At 39.4% G+C, this 22,547-nt stretch overlaps 1 protein-coding gene across 3 annotated transcripts in view; it reads left to right on the top strand.

Annotated features, from left to right (window-relative positions):
• Positions 1-2,251: 2,251 nt before the first annotated feature.
• Positions 2,252-22,547, top strand: part of LOC110494607 (contactin-4) — a 115,250-nt gene continuing 94,954 nt past the window's right edge. The window contains exon 1 of one of the 3 annotated variants that reach the window (XM_021569830.3): positions 2,252-2,506. The gene's annotated coding sequence lies outside the window, so the exon portion shown is untranslated. The remainder of the gene's footprint in view (positions 2,507-22,547) is intronic. The other 2 variants (XR_016488049.1, XM_036950698.2) reach the window with 2 other exon arrangements.

Here is a 22,547-nt window from a genome sequence, read left to right on the forward strand (position 1 = left end):
AGTCAAAAGTTTGGACACCTACTCCTTCAAGGGTTTTACTTTATTTTTTAAATATTTTCTACATTGTAGAGTAAGAGTGAAGACAAATGATGAAAGAACACATATGGAATCATGTAGTAACCAGAAAATATATTTTAGATTATTCAAAGTAGCCACACTTTGCATTGACAGCTTTGCACACTCTTGGCATTCTCTCAACCAGGTTCATGAGGAATGCTTTTCCAACAGTGTTGAAGGAGTTCCCACATATGCTGAGCACTTGGCTGCTTTTCATTCACTCTGTGGTCCAACTCATCCCAAACCATCTCAATTGAGTTAAGATTGGGTCAGGTCATCTGATGTAGCACTCAATCACTCTCCTTATTGGTCAAATAGCCCGTACACAGCCTGGAGGTGTGTTTGGTCAAAGTCCTGTTAAAAAAAATGATAGTCCCACTAAGCGCAAACCAGATAGGATGGCGTATCGCTGCAGAATGCTGTGGTAGACATGCTGGTTAAGTGTGCCTTGAATTCTAAATAAATCACTGACAGTGTCACCAGCAAAGCACCATCACACCTCCTCATCCATGCTTCACGATGGGAACCACACATGCGGAGATCATCCATTCACCTACTCTGCATCTCAGAAAGACAGTGATTGGAACCAAAAATCTCAAATTTGGACTCATCAGACCAAAGGACAGATTTCTACCAGTCTAATGTCAATTGCTCGTGTTTCTTTTCCCAAGCAAGTCTCTTCTTATTATTGGTGTCCTTAAGTAGTGGATTCTTTGCAGCAATTCAACCATGAAGGCCTGATTCACGCAGTCTCCTCTGAACAGTTGATTTTGATGTGTCTGTTACTTGAACTCTGTGAAGCATTTATTTGGGCTGCAATTTCTGAGGCTGGTAACTCGAATGAACTTATCCTCTGCAGCAGAGGTATCTCTGGGTCTTCCTTTTCTGTGGTGGTCCTCATGAGATCCAGTTTCATCATAGTGCTTGATGTTTTTTTAACTACTCTTGAAGAAACTTTCAAAGTAATGATTGACTGTCATTTCTCTTTGCTTATGTGAGCTGTTCTTGCCATAATATGGACTTGGTCTTTTCCCAAATAGGGCTATCTTCTGTATACCACCACTACCTTGTCACGACACAACTGACTGGCTCAAACACATTATGAAGGAAAGAAATTCCACAAATGAACCTTCAAGGCACACCTGTTAATTTAAATGTATTCCAGGTGACTACCTCATGAAGCTGGTTGAGAGAATGCCAAGAGTGTGCAAAGCTGTCATCAAGGCAAAGGGTGGCTACTTTGAAGAATCTAAAATCCAAAATATATTTTAACTTGTTTAACACTTTTTTTGGTTACTACATGATTCCATAGCTGTGTTCGAATACCCATACTATATACTGCATATTTAATTTACCAAATAAAATTGTATTGGTCACATACACATGGTTGGCAGATGTTAATGCGAATGTAGCAAAATGCTTGTGCTTCTAGTTCCGACAGTGCAGTAATATCTAACAAGTAATCTAACAATTTCCCAACAACTACTTAATACACACAAATCCAAAGGGGAGAACACAGAGACAACATTAGAGTATGGTATCTAATTATTACATACTATATACTATTGGTTAGTTTTAGTATACTATAAACGAACAATATGCTTTCAGTTGAGCGTACTAGCTCTTCGCCTGTCTACTGGATGCTGATGCTTTTGCTCCCACTACAGTCCAACCTGCTTCCTCCAGTGCCAAATCTATTGTTACCAGTACCTGCCTGGTAATGTCTAACACCGACAACCGTAATTTTCAGCTAATGAAGACCTTTAAAGTAGCCTACCTACTTATTATGTTACTGTAAAGTAATGATTTACACTTTGAGCAGACAGATGTTTTTGCACTTGATTAGTCCTAAAGTAAAGTAGCTTTATGTTTTGACTCTTTGTGGCCTATCCAATATTCTCCTATGTGTTGCACAATTGTTCAATTGGAAATAAGAAACAACTATTATATGGTTACAGAAAATGTGCAGATTAGAATATTGCTGATCGATACATCTTGCTGGAAGGCAAATAGGTGTAGGCCTACTATATCCTACTGTAGTTTAGTCATTCAGTAAATTTTTTAAAAAAAGGCAACAATTGATTTGTCCCAAATCCTGAAGGATTACACCTCAAATAGATTGGTATAGTCTAATTCACCTGCATATTCAATAGTCTGATCTTGAGATAAATAGGCTAGTCATAACCTACTATACATGAGAACAACCATATTTAATACATATGGTGATTTGTGCGGGGGAGGGGTCTATGGTGTGGCGTTTTTGTGCTGCCAAAATCTACACTGGGAGAAACAGTTTGGACATCAAGCGGTTCTGTATCAAAAGCGATTTGAGATTCCTGTGTTCCGGACGTCTTCACAGTCTTCTTGGTTTTGAAGAACCTCTCCTTTTGCCTGCGAATATCAAGTTCATACTCGCCTGCAGCAACCTGCCCTGTCTTCTCTGTTGAAGGTAAGGTTCCATGAAAGTTATTGTGCCACGTAGTCTACTGTGTGTTAATCTATGAATGGGGAATGTTTATTTGGTGGCGAATACGTCCAGTCCACTTATAATTTGACTAAACGCATAGCAGCAGGTATAACTAGTAGGCTACCTAGTTGAACCACAGCTGGTTGATTTGCGCATTTTCACCAAATCCTTAGATTTCCAGTGTTTTGAACACCAGTCAATGCTTTCTCTCCCAGTTACATGAATATCAAGTTCATACTCAGTCTGTGGCGATATTTCGTGCGGTTCATTTTAATCTACACTTAAGTAAATGCTTTGGAATTGCATTTCAAAGCACATTTTCGCTAGACTACATTCAAAAGGGAAGGCTATTCTTTGTAGTTTGTCATTGCACTATATAGCAAGCAATAACGCTTTCTAATTGATCTTCTCCCTGCCTCATACCTTCACATTTTGTGCACTAATTCTTTACGAAGCCGTTGTTGGAAGACGCAGCAAACGACATAGGCTTTTGTTTTAACTTACATCACAGAACAGGTAGGTAGCCTAGTTGCATGGCCTAGTTAAATAAATGTAAAAATAACATTTAAAAAAAGGTTGGATCACGTTCTGAATTTCACCCAGCCTTTTAACATATTTCGTATTCTCTTTCTGGGCTCTCATTAGTTGTTTAGGTGTAGCCTAATTGCTGAACAAGTATGTCTTTTTTTTTAACATATCCATAGAAGTAAGTGCACTCTTTCCCACTAAAGTCCCTGTCTCTGATGTTCTGTATTTGTGCCTAGCCAAACTAGGGTAGTGTGCAGAAAAATACTATTCTGGCTTTGCATACAGGCTGTTTGGGCAACGTATCCAGGTTACCGTGCATACACACCTGCAGTAGTCTAATATAATACGTGATGGGAGCCAAATGAATGCTAACCAGTGTATTGCCCCCAAAATGTGTTTGTTTTAAATGGAATTGGAAGACATCATTTTTGCAATAATTTTCAGATTTTCAAAAAGGAATTAGCTGCTACACGGTCCTAAAGCAGGATATAAAAAAACATCTGTTTGAAACAAGCACACTAGTGCTTGTGCTGTCTGTGGTGCTGATTTGAGCTCATCTCTCTCTCTCTCTCTCTCTCTCTCGCTCTCTCTCTCTCTCTCTCTCTCTCTCTCTCTCTCTCTCTCTCTCTCTCTCTCTGTGTGTTTGTGTGTGTGTGTGCGCGACAGGCAGTGTTCGTGTGTGTCTGTTATGGACATGTATTGCCTTAAACTTGGACTTTGGACAACAGAACAATTCTTATTAACTAGACCCAAGTCTGCAGTCATAATTTCTAGGAAAGCTATGGAATCCTACCTTCTGAAATTCTTATCTTGTAGTTCAAACTTTACAGGAAGGTAAAGCAAAATGTATAATTAGCTGTTTTCTTTCAAATGTACCTCAATAGATTTATTCCATGATCACTTTCTTCTGTCACTTAGTTTGTCGAAACGATGATTAATATACCACTTTGTGGGTTAATTTCTCAAGCAGTGACTTAATAAAACTGCCACGTCTCTGCAGCTCTGTCGATTAGCCTCAGGAGGGCCATCTAGAGAATACATATGGGCTGTTGGGCTCCCTCAGTTTCTCATGCCCACCTGACAGACTGGCAGTGGCTCACTACAGCCTGACTATTCAGCCTGCTCTCACCGAATTGCAACAGATGTCAAATCACTCCATCTCCCACCATCCATAGGAAATGAATTAGAACATTAAAATAAGTGATCCATTTGGTCATTGTTCTGGAGAAGAAAATATTGGCCTGGCTGCTTCTCGCTGACAAATGTATGCATATTATAGACAAATGATCAGCATGGCAATATGAAGTGCTGCACTGACAGACAGCGTCAATTGTTACACTGACCAATAGACAGCCTCAATTGCTGCACTGACCAATAGACAGCCTCAATTGCTGCACTGACCGACAGACAGCCTCAATGTATTTAATATACATGCATACGTATGAGGTGTAATTGTTGGTGTATAACTATCTCACCAATGCTACTGTCACTGACTTGAGTAGACATGGAAGTTCTATGAGGTATCATGCATTATACACATGTTCCCCGTGTTGGGATATGAAGTTGCATGGCCGTGAACTCAGTGCAGGCCAGGGCAGGTAGCTAGCTGAGGCCTAATCTTCACTGAGGTGATAGAGGGAGATAACAGTGATAGATGGAGCGGGTGGTGGGTTTAACATCCTGAGCTCAGTGTTGTCTGCTGGGGTCAGGCCTGTGATATCATAGTGCCAGTTCAGCCAGCTTCATTCTCCCTCTGCCTGGCATCGTGGTCATGTTAATAGCTGCCGGTGTGTGTATGAGCCAGGCTGGTTCTGTATTCACGGCCTCAGATGCCGTCTGTCAGTCCTTCACACCCTTCAAGTGAAATGCTTCCATGGCCATCCGCCAGCCAGCAGCAGGATGTTATTGTGACGTGAAGGGGCTACATTCTCAGTGATGTCGTCAGGTAGTGCAATTTTTGGAAAGTTCCACACTAGAAAATACAGAGAAAGCGAGCAATGGTGTATTCCAGAGTTTTTCTTTATTTTTACTATTTTCTACATTGTATAATAATAGTGAAGATAAACTATGAAAAACACATATGGAATCATGTAGTAAAAACAAATCAAAATAAAAAATATATATATTTGAGATTCTTCAAAGTAGCCACCCTTTGCCTTGATGACAGCTTGGCATTTGCCTTGCACAATCTTGGCATTCTCTCAACCAGCTTCATGAGGTAGTCACCTGGAATCCATTTAAAATAACAGATGTGCCTTGTTAAGTTAATTTGTGGAATTTATTTCCTTCTTAATGCGTTTGAGACAATTAGTTGTGTTGTGACAAGGTAGGGGTGTTATACAGAAGGAAGCCCTATTTGATAAAAGACCAAGGGTAAGGGCTATTTGACAAATAAGGAGAGTGATGGAGTGCTGCATCAGATGACCTGGCCTCCACAATCACCCAACCTTTTCCGGATTGACTGACCTTCATGCATTAAAGTAATAATGGACTGTTTGTCTTAGCTTATTTGAGCTGTTCTTTTCATAATATGGACTTGGTATTTTACCAAATAGGGCTGTCTTCTGTATACCACCTCTAACTTTGTCACAACACAACTTATTGGCTCAAACGCATTCCACAAATTAACATTTAACATGGCACACCTGTTAATTGAAATGTATTCCAAGCTGGTTGAGTGAATGCAAAGCTGTCTGCAAGGAAAAGGGTGGCTACTTTGAAGAATCTCAAATGTAAAATATATTTTGATTTGTTTAACACCTTTTTGGTTACTACATGATTCCATATGTGTTATTTCATAGTTGTAATATCTCCACTATTATTCTACAATGTAGAAAATAGTAAAAAATAAAGTAAAACCCTTGAATCAGCAGGTGTGTCCAAACTGTTGACTGGTACTGTACATGTTTTAAAAACATTTTCTTGAAATAAGCTTTGAATTTAATCTAAGTAATTTATGGCTTGTAAAGTCATACCTAGGCTAAATATAAGCTGTCTACAATCATAAGATCCACTGAAACATTATTTTATTGAAATTGTTTAATCAGATTTTTTTGCAGTATTCACACATTTTTCAAGTCTGTCTATGAAAATGCTCTTTTTGTTAAAAAAATGACCCAGAACCATGCACAATGCACATCCACTGATAATGACCAACTTCTTGCATTATAGAAAATTAACACGTCTCCTAAACAATTTCTGAAGCACAATGTGCTATTGAGTAGCCAGTTAGTCTTTATGTTTGAAGTCTAGCCAACTTTAATTTATTTGCTTGCTAACAAGGTAGAACAGTTTAAGATAGCGATATCTGTTTTTTTGCAGGCTGCGTCTCAATTACCGTCCCTTCCGCATCTGCGGTGAAAGGTGGCAGACCTAAAGCAGTGTTTGCAGACCATGAGACTTCCCGGAAATCGGTCTTCTCACGGAAACGTCTGTTGTGTCACCAACACAACGGTGTTCTCTGATTTGCTATAGGACGTCCACAAGCCTCACAAGATTTCTGAAGTCGGTACAGCCTCTTCTACCAACTTCTGTCGGTAACGTCTGAGTGGCTTGGCCTGGAAAATAATGTCCCGTCTGTGGAAAGCTGAGACTGTCACGGATATGATGGTGTTCTCCGTTTTGCTCTAGGACGCCGACAAGCCTCACAAGACTCATCTGAATGTCCACGCTTCCAGTTTTAAAACTGAATGGAAGTGTATATATTGAGTTAGTTTAGTGTCTAAAGTAAGGGGATAAATAAGTGTAACAAAAAAAAATTGTTTACTGATCTCATCTCTTTTAAGAACACTCCCTTTAGATTATTTTTGACTATCTGTTCCATGTAGTGAATGTTATTCAATGTGTTTCTATTGGCTAATAGCAGTAATGCCAAATTCAATGTTGAATCCAATCCATTATTATTATTATTATTTTATTTTTTCCCCCTTATTAAGGGGTCTTACAATTCCAAATCAAACAATTAAATAATCGTTGGCATGACCATCTTAAAACAATTCAATATGTTAGTTTAGGGCCGGTCCGTTCATTGCGGACAATGAACGAAATTGCATTTTATCGATGGCAATATGAATGCACAGAGATACCGTGATGAGATCCATGTTTCAGCATGATAATGCAATGCCCCGTGTCACAAGGAAGTGTACACAATTCCTGCAAGCTGAAAATGTTCTTCCATGGCCTGCATACTCACCAGACATGTCACCCAGTGAGCATGTTTGGGATGCTCTGGATCGACGTGTACGACAGTGTGTTCCAGTTCCCGCCAATATCCAGCATATTCGTACCGCCATTTACGAGGAGTGTGACAACATTCCACAGGCCACAATCAACAGCCTGATCAACTCTATGCGAAGGAGATGTGTGGCCCTGCATGAGGTAAATGAAGGTCACACCAGATACTGACTGGTATTATGATCCACGCCCCTACCTTATTTTTCTAATGTATCTGTGACTGTATTCCCAGTCATGTGAAATCAATAGATTAGGGTCTAATGAATTTATTTAAATTGACTGATTTCCTTATGAACTGTAACTTAGTAAAATCTTTGAAATTGTTGGTTTTTTTTTGTTCAGTGCCTTCGGAAAGTATTCAGACCCCTTGCCTTTTTCAACATTTTGTTACGTTACAGCCTTATCCTAAAATTGATTCAATTGTTTTTTTCCCTCAATCTACACACAATACCCCATAATGACCAATCCAAAACACTTAAAAAAATGTTTTTTTGCAAATTTATTAAAAACTGAAATATATCACATTTACATATGTATTCAGACCCTTTACTCAGTCCTTTGTTGAAGCACCTTTGGCAGCGATTACAGCCTCGAGTCTTCTTGGGTATGACACCTGTACTTGGGGAGTTTCTCCCATTTATTCTTTGCAGATCCTCTCAAGCTCTGTCAGGTTGGATGAAGAGTGTTGCTGCACAGCGATTTTTTAGACTTCTCCAGAGATGTTCAATTAGGTTCAAGTCCAAGCTTTGGCTGGGCCACTCAAGGACATTCAGAGACTTGTCCCGAAGCCACTCTTGCGTGGTCTTGGCTGTGTTCTTAGGGTCGTTGTGCTAGGGGCGTTATCCTGTTGGAGGGTGAACCTTCACCCCTGAGTGCTCTGGAGCAGGTTTCCATCAATGATCTCTCTGTACTTTGTTCCGTTCATCTTTCCCTCGATCCTGATTAGCCTCTCCGTCCCTGCCACTGAAAAACATCCCCACAGTATGATGCTGTCACCACCATGCTTCATTGTAGGGATGGTGCCAGGTTTTCTCCAGACACGATGCTTGGCATTCAGGCCAAGGAGTTCAATCTTGGTTTCATCAGACCAGATAATCTAGTTTCTCATGGTCTCAGAGTCTTTCGGTGCCTTCTGGCAAACTTCAAGCAGGCTGTCATGTGCCTTTTACTAAGGAGTCGCTTCCGTCTGGCCATTCTACCATAAAGGCCTGATTTGATGGAGTGCTGCGGAGATGGTTGTCCTTCTGGAAGGTTCTCCACAGAGAAACTTTAGAGTTCTGTTAGACTGACCATCAGATTCTTGGTCACCTCCCTGACCAAGGCTCTTCTCCCCCGATTGCTCAGTTTGGCCGGCAGCCAGCTTTGGAACCACCAAGACTGTTCCTAAACTGCTACCATTTAAGAATGATTGAGGCCACTGTGTTCTTGGGGACCTTCAATGCCGTAGACATTTTTTTGGTACTCTTCCCCAGATCTGTGCCTCAACAAAAATCCTGTCTCAGAGCTCTATGGACAATTCCTTCCATCTCATGGCTTGGTTTTTGCTCTGACATGCACTGTCAACTGTGGGACCTTATATAGACAGATGTTTGCCTTTCCAATCAAGTTGTAGAAACATCTCAAGGAAGCTCAATGGAAACAGGATGCACCTGAGATAAATTTCAAGTCTCATAGCAAACGGTCTGAATACTAAAGTATATAATGTATTTCTGTGTTTTATTTCTAATACATTCAAAAACATTTCTTGTAACCTTTTTTTGTCTTTGCCACTATGGGGAATTGTGCGTAGATTAATGATTTTTTTCTTTAATCTATTTTAGAATAAGGCTGTAACGTATCAATGTGGAAAAAAGTCAAGCGGTCTGAATACGTTCCGAATACACTGTATATTTTCTCCAATGTAGAAGGATTAGTAGCTTGTATCTAGTATCTAATATCTTGTGTGAGGAAGCTTGAAGGAGCAGGGAGAGGACATGTGTTAGGTCAGCTTGAGACCAGGCACAGTAAACAGCACAGACTGGTGACCTTCACCTCTTGATGGAGGCTGATCTATATGACAGGACCCTCTGTAGTAGCACCAGAAATAAATGACAATCTTTTAAAAACTGCCCTTAACATTTCACACCAAGTTATCAGAACTTACTGAATAACCTTTCGGAGTGATGAAAGAATGTGGTCTTCATTTCAGTGAATCGTCCTTTATCTGAAACGGAAGAAAGGTTGACGTTGTCCCTGACATCCAGGGTGATGCAGAGGCTGGGGCAGCAACGTTTTAATTGTTGATGTCGAGGCAAACAGCTATTTCTGTAAAGTCAAAAGGTGGGTCTGAGACATGCATTGTCCACACCTAAATTAGATTTTTTATTTGCTATTCTCAGCAGAATATTTACCTTTCAGTCTTCCTCCATTTAATACTCCTTGGCAGCAGAGGGGCATAAATAAATCAGAGCCCTCACTTTCAGTGCGTTGAGGGAATGGAATTATTACATACTGTACCATTCTGAACTGGGAAGTACTTCCATATTTTTCCTTTTCCTTCTTCCCTTCAAACACCCCCCTGACCCTATAAAGCAGGGTATCCCAAGCTCGGTCCTGGGCCCCCCTCTGGGTGTATGTTTTCAAATAATCAAGGCTTGATGATAAGTTGGTTATTTGAATCAACTGTGTAGTGTTAGGGCAAAAAACTAAATGTGCACCCAGCAGAGATCCCAGGACCAAATTTGGAAAACCTCCTATAATGTACTGCCTAAAAATGGTATAATTGGGATTTCGTTTATGTGGAATTCATGAATAATTAATGCATGTTTTTTGTTTTTTATAGTAGTACTGTCACTATCAACTATTTATCAGAACCTGACTGTGAACCCATAAGCCATTGAGAAATATTTATTCAAAACCATTACACAATTCCTTATTCCTTATGTATATTGGCTACCACCACTGTGGTCACTTCTGGTTGTAAGCTTCTTAGACAATATTATATACTGTATTTCCAACAAGATCGATAGATTATGCTCTCATGAGATTCATTTTGATTAATGGTGTTTGTTGTGCTTGGAATGGTTACAGTTAAGTATGTTGTTGCAGGACACTGCCACCACACTAATATTTGTTTGAAATTTGCAGGTCTACATTATCGAGTACCACTTAGGAAGTTTTACGTTATCAACCCTAATATCAGTACAACAGTGTTAGAATACATCACAAGGTTTAACTCAAACCATCCTCAAACAGGACACAATAATACCTTGAAGTAAATGACATCCCGTTTTAAAGTCAACGTACAGATACACAGTATAAATCCAACATCTGCTCAATTCTGTAGTATGCAGTGGAGAAGATGGAGAATTTACAAGGAGATTTTGAGCAGACTCGGGGGTTTATGGGGAAAGATGCCTGAGGATAATTCCCTGGGAATAAGGTGGGAGCTAAGCTTAGCTCCATTTTAACAGATCCTCTGACGCACAGGCATCAGTAACACGTTGGTGTTAGAGGAGGAGGTGGTGCACAACACTGTGTTGTCAACACAGTGAGGATAGGCTAGCTACTGTATATAGCCACCTGCATCAGCCTGATAGAGGGCCTGTCATGTGGGCCTGTCCTGCAATACTGATACTTCACAAACCCTCGCAAATTATATTTATAACAGTAACAATTTCCAGGTAATCATCACAATGGAAATTCAAAACATGTCGTGGAGAGAATTTGTCTTCAAAAAGTGTGAAGTATAAGTTTGAGTTATGCGGGGGTAGTGACTTGGGATGAAGTGCAGTCTTTTAGACTTTGCCATTCAGAGGAACGTCTCGGAGGATTCAATACTCAGGCCTAACCTGAAAATTGAGTTTTGTTCACTCAAGACAGTCAGATCAGGACTGAATAATCAGATGGTATTTGGAGCTTGTTCATGAAGCCATTGTGTTTTGTGATAGCATCTTCCAGTAGCATAGTGTGGATGGCAAAAACATAGCACATTTTTGTGTTTCTATTTTCTGTTCTAATGACTAATCTATTTCATAGACCTGCAGACACATTATGTTATGGGTAATGTTTACAAATGCATACGTACTGTACATACAGTACGAGTCAAAAGTTTGGACACTCAATCAAATTTATTTAAAGCCCTTTTTTTACTTCAGCCGATGTCACAAAGTGCTGACACCTACTCATTCAAGGGTTTTTATTTTCTTTTTACTATTTTCTACAATTTAGAATACTAGTGAAGACATCAACTATGAAATGACACATGGAATCATGTAGTAACCAAAAAAATGGATATACAAATCAAAATATATTTGAGATTCTTCAAAGTAGCCACCCTTTGCCTCGATAACAGCTTTGCAGACTCTTGGCTTTCTCTCAACCAGCTTCATGAGGCAGTCACCTGGAATGCGTTTCAATTGACAGGCGTACATTAAGTTAATTTGTGGAATTTCTTTCCTTCTTAATGCGTTTGAGCCAATCAGTTGTGTTGTGACAAGGTAGCGGTGGTATACAGAAGATAGCCCTATTTGGTAAAAGACCAAGTCCATATAATGACAAGAACAGCTCAAATAAGCAAAGAGAATTGACAGTCCGTCATTACTTTAAGACATGAAGGTAAGTCAATACGAAAAATATCAAGAACTTTGAACGTTTCTTCAAGTGCAGTCGCAAAAACTTTCAAGCGCTATGATGAAACTGGATCTCATGAGGTCCGCTACAGGAAAGGAAGACCCAGAATTTCTTCTGCTGCGGAGGATACGTTCATTAGAGTTTCCTGCACCTCAGATTGCTGCCCAAATAAATGCACATCTCAACATCAACTGTTCCGAGGAGACTGCGTGAATCAGGCTTTCATGGTCAAATTACTGCAAAGAAACCACTACTAAAGGACACCAATAATAATAAGAGACTTGCTTTGGCCAAGAAACATGAGCAATGTACGTTAGACATGTCGAAATCTGTCCTTTGGTCTGAGTCCAAATTTTAGGTTTTTGGTTCCGACCACTGTGTCTTTGTGAGAAGCAGAGAAGGTGAACGGATGATCTCTGCATGTGTAGTTCCCACTGTGAAGCATGGAGAAGGTATGATGGTGTGGGGGTCCTTTGCTGGTGACACTGTATGTGATTTATTTAGAATTCAAGGCACACTTAACCAGCAGGCTACCACAGCATTCTGCAGCGATACACCATCCCATCTGGTTTGTGCTTATTTGGACTATGACCCAAAACACACCTCCAGCCTGTGTAAGGGCTATTTGACCAATACGTTGAGTGATGGAGTGCTGCATCAGATGGCCGGGCTTCCACAATGACCCGACCTCAACCCAATTAAGATGGTTTGGGATGAATTGGAGCACAGAGTGAAGGAAAAGCAGCCAACAAGTGCTCAGCATATGTGGGAACTCCTTCAAGTCTGTTGGAAAGGCATTCCTCATAAAGCTGGTTGAGAGAATGCCAAGAGTGTTTAAAGCTGTCATCAAGGCAATGCGTGGCCACTTTGAAGAATCTAAAATATATTTTTAATTGTTTAACACTTCTTTAGTTACTACATAATTCCATATGTGTTATTTGATAGATTTGATGTCTTCACTATTATTCTACAGTGTAGAAAATAGTCAAAATAAAGAAACCCTTGAATGAGTAGGTGTGTCCTAACTTTTTACTTGTACTGTATGTAATTGGGTGAATAAGCATTTTTATTAGCATTAGATCTGAAATAACTTCAAAATTCCATAGCCCTCACTACCTCCTTTTCAGTTTTGCATATTCTTCTTCATCTTTCAAATCTTACCTCCTGTCAGTAACTTCAACATCCACATGCAGTAGAGGGATTTCAGAGGCTTCTTTGAGCACAGTAAGGATGCTCTTATTTCAGTGGGATGTGCAGAATCGTTATTTTCTGTATCGTCTCAGGGTTTGCCACTTGCATTGTCCCTAGAATATCCCAGTAGCAGTTAAAATGTGTGGTTGTGTTGCTCTCTGTATTGCTGCATTGTAATACATGCGAGTACCACACCATTGCCTCATAAATGTTTCAATACACTATTTCTGTCTGTGTGCCTCCAGTTGCTAGAACATGAAATGTACTGTTATGTGAATTTCTAGTGTGGCTGTGCTTGTGAAGAGAGCATCTGACAAGCCCTGACCTCTGCATACATACACTGTACTGCTAGCGCACACATTACAAGAAACCTCTATTCCACTTGTTTTCTTTTTCTGCCTTTTCAGTGATCTACTCTCCCCATTCACCAATACACATTCAGAACAGGCAGGTTATTAATTTACCTGAAGCACTTCCATTATGCCACATCTCAAAATAATATATGGTGTGAGTGTGATGGTTGACAAAAGTAGGAGTCTCTTTCAGTCTTTATTCTTTATGGAACTGTATGTTCGTATGCAGGCTTTCAGTATTCTCTCAGTAAGAGTGTCATGACAACATGTGGTGTTATAATGAACAGGTAGTAATGTACTAACAAGCTTTACGATGATTAATACTTTTGTCAATGATCACATACTGTTTACCTGAATATGCTTCAGGCTCATATACCTGCTTTTTTAAGAGGAACCTATTAACTATGACAGGCCACAATGCAAGTCATGGAGAGGGGCGGAAATGTATGCGTGTGTTCTTTCATGTCTGGGTTAATTCGCATAACCTTTTTGTAATGCAATTTTATTCTGTGGATGTATTAACATCACATTAACTGGGAATGTAATGTCAGTGCAGTTCCACGAGGATGTAATTGAGAGATCCCATAGGACCTTGTTGGGAAATTGCAAGTCTCATATTAATACAGTAATATCTCCATCTACCTCCCCAAATGGTCTAGAATTACAGCCTTAAAATTTAGCACCTCTGAGTGGATGATGCATATTCTGCCACTGCATTAGACAGTCGGGTGGAATATATATTGATTCCATACACACCACTGCCATTTGTACCTGATATTAATTCAAATGTTAATAACTATGGTGTTCAACCAAAAACATAGCTTTCGACCAATGCCTAAAATAACAAATTGTGTAGATGATTCTCTAAGAAAATCAATGTTCCAACTTAATTTCTCTAACATAATCCCTTTTAGGATGGTCAAAATTAGGGCGACTAAATCAATGGAGGTCAGAGAAAAAAAGCGTGTCAAAAATCTAGAAAATAACATTGCATCAGCTAGGCTCGATGCTGTGAAAGAGTTAAGGCTACCGGACAGGCTTACCATTGAACTCATCATTCTTTTCAAATCTGGAGAATATAAAGGTAAGAAAGATATTATATTTTCACATTTTAGTATATGCTGTTCATATTAATACGAAGTTCCTGTTCTTTTTCGAAGACTTCTCACAAAAACAAGCATAACTCTGTGAAATGTCAACAGAGCACTGAGCGTACCCCAAGCTTTTTATTTTCAAATCCTTTTACATGTCATTCAGCTCGTGTCTTGCTCATTTTGCAAAACGTTAAATTCTCAAAAGTTTCAATGAGAAAGCTGCACAACTCTGTCAACAGAGCTCAGTGGTTTAATATTATCGGATGTATTACGTTACGAAATCCAACAATGGTAATGATACTGTATGTTAGAGAAAGACCCCACTGAACGATTCAGAACATGAAGAATCATTTTTGTCATGGTAAAATGTATTTTATAACATAAGGAAGTGAAATGTCATCACCAAAGTGCATTTTCCACCCTGGACACCCTAAAATAACCTCTACTGTAACAGACTGGATTGCCGAGCAATGTGGTTGCATCCCATATTTCATATATTTTGAAGTCTATTAATATACGCTTTCAAACATGAGCAGTGTGTGTAACAAACTTAAATATATTAGGACAATGAATAATGTGACAAACATAATGAGAGTTTCCTTGCTGTTTGGCAGCATTTCCACCAGTCCTATTCACAAGAAACTACAGTACAACATAAATACAGAGGCAGTGCAGGCTGCAGCATGATTCATGCACTGCACACTTAATGGATTTGCAATGAACCAATCTTCTGATGAGCTGCTTACACTTGCAATAAACAAGCACATGCCTGCCTCCAGTCTAGTGCCTCCCTCCCAGTCTTTTTATCTTGGAATTTGAAGACCAAACAACTAGGTCCATGCATGTTAACAAGTCATCAAGAGAGATGATGGCTTTGGGTCTGTGACAGGCTCAGTCCACTGTGTAGCTACAACTATCTGGGGCAGGCTGTGCGGCTCAAAGGCCTATTTGTCTATGGCTGTGTGTCTGACCCTGTAGCTTGGCTCTGCTGATTTTGTCTGCTTGTGTCACTGTCTGTCATTCTGTCTTGTGCCCTGTGCCATTTCACTCTGGCTTTGTGAGGCTGCGCCTGCTCATCCATCAACAGAACTCACCAGACATCACAAGACCTCACCGTTAGTCAACTCTATATTTCTAGGACAACATACTCCCTCACGCAGTGAAAATTAACTCCTGACATCTGTGATTATTCCAAACCTTTAAACTGTATTTTCCCATTACACTTACTGGCCTGTGATAGATTTAACTTTAACTTGGCCCTTTTTACTTTCTCTGGATTGTTTGTTTGTGTCTGTCTGGAAAAGTCTCTCTGCAGGGATTCATCAATGTCTCCCCAAATATGGGAGCAATATAAGGAAGGCTTTAATCAATCTGTCAATGAATGCCAGGCCTAACAGATTAAGACCAATGCCACCCCACAACCACACCACTGATCTTGCATTGTGATTTCATTACCCACAGAAAGGCTCTCATACTTTCTACCAAAAGCTACATTTTTTTACTGAAATAGCCATTTTTTTTGCCCTCCTAATAGAATACAGTTCCTGAAGATAGAGGTAACACTGTTGATCTACAATCCTGCCATACCTATATCAGCCAGCATAGATCATTACCTGACCTTACGCAGGTGGGACGCTGGAAACCACTTACATGACAGTCTCCATGAAAATGTCAGATGTCTCACTTTGTCATTATGACTTCTGGTAACATCTCCTTTAAAGGAATCCTTATTACAGTGTAATTCTTCTCAGCTGCATCTGATTCATTACCAACTGTGATGAAGGTTGGGATCCCTTGCAGATGAGCTGGGTGTCTGGGAGATTATAGCCTATGCATAATAGGCTCTAATTATTTAACCATGAATGTGCACTGTTCAAATATATATCTCCAGTCAATGTTGTTGCTAGAAGTTTCCCCAAAATAAAGTGCACCATCTGCCATAGGTTTTTTTTTTTCTCTGAAGAGTAGTGCACTGGGTGTTTAATAATAGTCTTGTATTAGCGTACCAATATAGCCAGCCGTCTGCAACGCTACCCCCCCCCCCCCCCACCACCCCTCCCCTTGGAAACTACTTCCATTTGGTTTAACTTTGTTGAGCTTACGAAAACAGATCTAATAGGAGTGTCATCCCAGATGAGGACAAGCAATTCGCTACACCCGCAGTAGCATCTGCCGAATATGTGTATGTGACCAATACAATTTGATTTGAATTACACTATTTTGAAGCATACTACAGTACACACAATGTTTGCCTAAGTACAATGTAATTACAAGTTATTACAAAAGATTTAGCTAGTTAAAATGAAGTATCTTGAGGGGTACTTACATGTAACTAATGTGTTACATTACATTACCCATCTTGACAACCTGGCCATAATTTTAAACGTTTCTGGAAGTGCCATAGTGTACATGTAATGTTCACATAAGTACACTGTAATTACTATTTCTTACACAGGATTTAGTTAGTTAAAATGAAGTGCATCTTGAGGGGTACTTACTTGTGATATTACTGTACCTACAAAGTACGTTACACATCCTGACAATCTAATTGGCAGCTTCTGAAAGCGCCATCCAAGCAGCAAATAAACACACTAGTACACCACAGAGTGCATGTAATATCTGCATAAGTAATTGCTAGGTGTTACACAGAATTTAGCTAGTTAAAAATGAAGTTCATCTTGAGGGGTACTTACTTGTAATTAGAGTGTACCTACAAAGTATATTTTCCAATCTGACAATCTCATCATCAGCTTCTGAAAGCGCCCTTCCAGGTGAGAAATAAACACACTAGTACAACAGTGTACATTACATGTAATATCTGCATAAATACAAAGTTACTAGGTGTTACACAGGATTGAACTATTTATACTGTATATAATTACTTCGGCCTACCACTCATTACCAAGTGAAAATACCTACAAAACAATAGAGCATCTACTTTAGTCAACTTTATTGCAATATGTAAAAATAACTTGTACAAAAAATGTACATTTTGTACAAAATAAGTATTTTGTTGTTACATTAATAATTTGATTAATTAGAATAAACAAAGATATAAAAATTGTTATTCTAGTGGTGAAATCAAATCTGTTGCCAATGGAATGGTGAGTAGACAATCCCGTTTTCTAAATTAGCTGTATTTCTTGTTTTTAATGTTACAAGTCAAATCAAAATCAAATAAAATGTTATTAGTAACATTGAAAATCTGTCTTTGTCTTCATATGCTACTTTCTTGTAAGCATTTTTCCATCCTGGTGTCTGAGACCTTGTTAAAATCTCTGGTAGAGAAGAAGAATGTATGACAATTTAGCTAGTATTAGAAGCTACAGTATGTTACCCGATACTAGTTATCATCATCATGCTTTCTTATAACCCAAGAAAGACCAATGGGAAGCTAGTGAGTCGAGTGGCCAGAACAAGAAAGGGGGTGGGCAGAGCCAAGCATGAGCTAGCAAATCAAATCAAATGTATTTATATAGCCCTTCGTACATCAGCTGATATCTCAAAGTGCTGTAAAGAAGCCCAGCCTAAAACCCCAAACAGCAAGCAATGCAGGTGTAGAAGCACAGTGGCTAGGAAAAACTCCCTAGAAAGGCCCAAACCTAGGAAGAAACCTAGAGAGGAACCAGGCTATGTGGGGTGCCCAGTCCTCTTCTGGCTGTGCCGGGTGGAGATTATAACAGAACATGGCCAAGATGTTCAAATGTTCATAAATGACCAGCATGGTCAAATAATAATAATCACAGGCAGAACAGTTGAAACTGGAGCAGCAGGGAACGCCTAGTCTGTGAAGTGCACATGTACAATAACTAAATTCGCCTTTGCACTCCAAACAACGCAATTAAAAAAATATAGATATATTTAGCAAAGGGAGTCTACTCTACAAAATATTGTAGTTTTGTATTGAGATCAAATGTTTCATTGATGAGAAAATCATAAGAATGTTAGCCCATTTCCATCTCACTCCATACGCTCCCATTGCCGGCCACTGAGCTTCCTCTCCCCACCATATTTGTCAGGGAGAGGCATCTCCAACCGGATGCGTCACATGATCTATCTGTGCGACCAGTAATAAGTTAGCTAGCTAGTGTTTAGCTACATTGAAAAGGAATGAATGTTCCTCATAGTGTGTGTGTTGGCACACGTAGCTAGCTAACGTTAACATGCTGGGTGTTCTCCGTTTGCATCACTTTCATTGCTGGACTTTTATTAGGAAGGCAATTTGTAAATTCCACAACTTCAGTGCCGAATTGGAAATTGGAGAAGGGCTTTAAATTCTATGTGTTGTCCTATTTAACCAATTACAAAGGTAAGTATACTTAACGTTATTAGCCAACTAGCTAGCAAGCTAGGCTGGATCAGTACGGGACAGCGTTAGCCAGCTCGCTAAACTAGTAAAAAAAAATCACAAGTTCTCAGTTGGCTTACACATATTATGGGATTTGTGCATGCTGAAATATGGCTTGTTGGTATGCTTTCAGAAGTGGTGTAAACTAAAGTACCAGTACTTAAAGATGCACACCAGGATCTTAAGCACAACAAATTTGTAACATATAGTACGAATTTGATTCGGAACATTTCGTATGAATTTCACAAATAAAAAAATATATAATTGCAGGACATAACATCATACGAAATGGATGATGTAGTACACAAAACACGGGGACCATTTTTGGCTCATGAGCACCACTTTCTAAACTGCTGCTTAATAAAAAATTGTATTAACCTTTATTTAACCAGGTAGGCTAGTTGAGAACAAGTTCTCATTTGCAACTGCGACCTGGCCAAGATAAAGTGTAGCAATTCGACACATACAACAACATAGTTACACATGGAATAAACAAAACATACAGTCAATAATACAGTAGAACAAAATAAAACAAAAATCTATATACAGTGATATACTGTATATACTATATACAGTACTACTTAAGATGTTTTTTTTTGTGGTTTCTGTACTTTACTAGTTTTACTTTTCTTCCACTACAGTTCTCAATACATGTGTAAATAGTGTTGGAGTGTGCCCCTGGCTATCCATTATATTTTGTATATTATTTTTATATTACCATCTAGTTTGCTTAATATAAGGAATGTGACATTTATACTTCTACTTTGGATACTTAAGTATATTTAAACACTTTAAACACCAAATACTTATAAGGAGTATTTTACTGGGTGACTTCATTCATTTTCTACTTTTACTCAAGTATGACAATTGGGTAATTTTTCCACCACTGGCTATCGGTACACAATAATTACAAGTAAGTACCCCTAAAGATACACTTCATTGTATTTAGCCAAATCCTGTGTAACACCTTATAATTACATTGTACTTATGCAGATATTTCTTGTACTCTGTGGTGTACTTGTGTATTTATTCTACCACTTGGATCTCACTTCCACAAGCTTTAAATTAAGGGCCAGGTTGTTGGGATAGGTAATGTACTGTATAAGTACACATTAATTACAAGTAAGTACTCCTCAACATACACTTCATTTTAATTTGCAAAACCCTGTGTAAAAACTAGTATTTACATTGCACTTATGCAAATTTTACATGTACTTTGAAATAGTGTCTTGTTCCTCATCTGGGATGACACTCGTATTAAATCTGTATTTTTAAGCTCAACCAAGTTTACCCAGGTGGCACACTTTATTTTCTGGCAAGTGTTAGCAACAACGTTATATTTTGAACAGTACACATTCATGGTTAAGTAATTAGAGACTATTGAGCATAGGCTATAATGTTTTAGACACCCAGCGCATCCACAAGGGATCCCAACCTTAGTCACAGTTGTGAATGAATTGGATGCAGTTTAGAAGAAGTGAAACAACAAGTTGGTGAATTTAGTAGAAACCTGCCCATTTTATAAGAAGTAACGTTACAAGCATTCAATGTTACACTTCTGTAATTACAGACCGCAATTACAACCAGGTACATGTTATTACATTTTAACTGTGAATTGTTAGTTAACTGCAATACTTGTTCGTGTAATTACACTCTAATAAGGATCCCTTAAAAGGAAGTGTTAAGAAACGTCTTATGGTCCTATGTTTTCTGCTCTGATTTGACTAGATTTTGGGATATTGTCAGTTAGATGCTGTGTGGGGGCCGTGTTGTTCCAGTGATGGCTCTGGTGTCACTGGCCTGTGTTACAGGATGGATGGACTATCAGTACAAGGTCCTGGAGAAATGTGGACACCGTGCCATGGGGGGATAGAGAGGAGATGATTCATTTTCAGCATCACTTCACCCATGATGATCTCATTACTTTGTGCTAGTGGACAGTCCCAGTGATGAGAAAGCACTCTCTGGCTCCATGCCACTACCCTGAGAGACATGTCCTATGATGAGAGACATGACACACTGATGTTTATGTGTCCAATGCCCAACCTATAGTACCTAAATGTCTTATAGGAAATATATTGCATATATGCTCACAATCTCCTCTCAGCTGATGACATGCAGGTACGGGATATACTAACTGCTTCGATGTGAGCTGTAGATACCTTTCCCAGATGTTCATATTTTTCCCTCTGGTGAACAGATAATCATGGAACCCATGACATGCAGTATGTGTGGTATGCAGAAATACTGTAGAAAAGAGTGCTTTCCAAGAGCACCCATTCTTGTCCTACATTTTCTTAACATGGCCAGTTTACAGGATGACTAGAAAATGCCTCCTGGGTGGATGTTGAATGAGGGTTGTTTATGCCGACCGAATCTGTAACAGCCTTTGACGCAATGTCTCCCTCATCTCCCCTGTCCACTGAAAGATATATGACTTTAGAACACCATAGCTTCAGGGATCTCAGTAATAATCCATACTCTGTCACTTTTATAAGCACAAATACACCAATTTATTTCCATTGGCAATGTTCTTTAAAAAAAAAATCATAACCCCACATTTGTGTCTAAACATTCATTATGTGTTTTATGATGCACATATAATGCTTATGAGCATAAAGGTTTGGCTCTTACTGTGCATCAATAGTTGTCTATAAAAAACCTATGCTTCTCTCCCTGCTATTATTTACATAATACTGCAACCTTTCATAAAGGTATACTGGTGCTTTTAAAGCCATTTAGTTAACATTTCTCCTCTAGAAAGGTACAGCACTAGTGTTTATGGTCAAAGTATGATAGTTTGTTAGCCTACCAGTCATGATACTCACCCTCTCTCCAATAATCAAAGTTGAATTAAAATAGGAATTATTAACATATTCATAACTCATTCAGTGTGCTGTCATATGCTATTCCTTGGTGTTAATCACATACAGTATGATTAATTATAAATTGGGATTTTGTAAACTAAGAGATTTGAAATTTTGCTTACATCATTGTCATGATCGTTACACTGAGTGGACCAAGATGCAGCGTGGTATGGTTCCATCCTCTTTATTTTGAAGTGAAACTCAAAGAAGACAATAAATGCAAAATGAAACGTGAAGCTGCTATAGTGCTCACAGGCAACTATATATAGTCAAGATCCCACAAAGCACAATCAGGAAATGGCTGCCTAAATATGATCCCCAATCAGAGACAACGATAAATAGCTGCCTCTGATTGGGAACCATACCAGGCCAACATAGATATATATATTCACCTAGATGACCCACCCTTAGTCACACCCGACCTAACCAACATAGAGAATAAAAAGCTCTCTATGGTCAGGGCGTGACAGTAACTCCCCCCCCCCCCCCCAAAAAAAAAAGATGCGGACTCCAGCCGCAAATCCTGACTCAATAGGGGATGGTCCGGGTGGGCATCTACCGTCGGGGGTGGAACGGGATCGTGGATCGTCGCTGGATGCTCCGGACCGTGGATCGTCGCCGGAGGCTTCAGACCGTGGATCGTCGCCAGAGGCTCCGGACTGGGAACACTCGCAGGAGGCTTGGGACTGCCGGAAGCTCTGGACTGTGGAGGAGCACTGGAGACCTGATGCGTGGGGCTGGTACAGGTGGCACCGGGCTGGTGACACAAATCTCAGGGCGAGTGCGGGGAGGAGGCAC

The sequence above is a fragment of the Oncorhynchus mykiss genome, chromosome 17 (assembly GCF_057628025.1).
Source record: "Oncorhynchus mykiss isolate SJ-2025 chromosome 17, ASM5762802v1, whole genome shotgun sequence".
NCBI classification, from domain to species: Eukaryota; Metazoa; Chordata; class Actinopteri; order Salmoniformes; family Salmonidae; genus Oncorhynchus; species Oncorhynchus mykiss.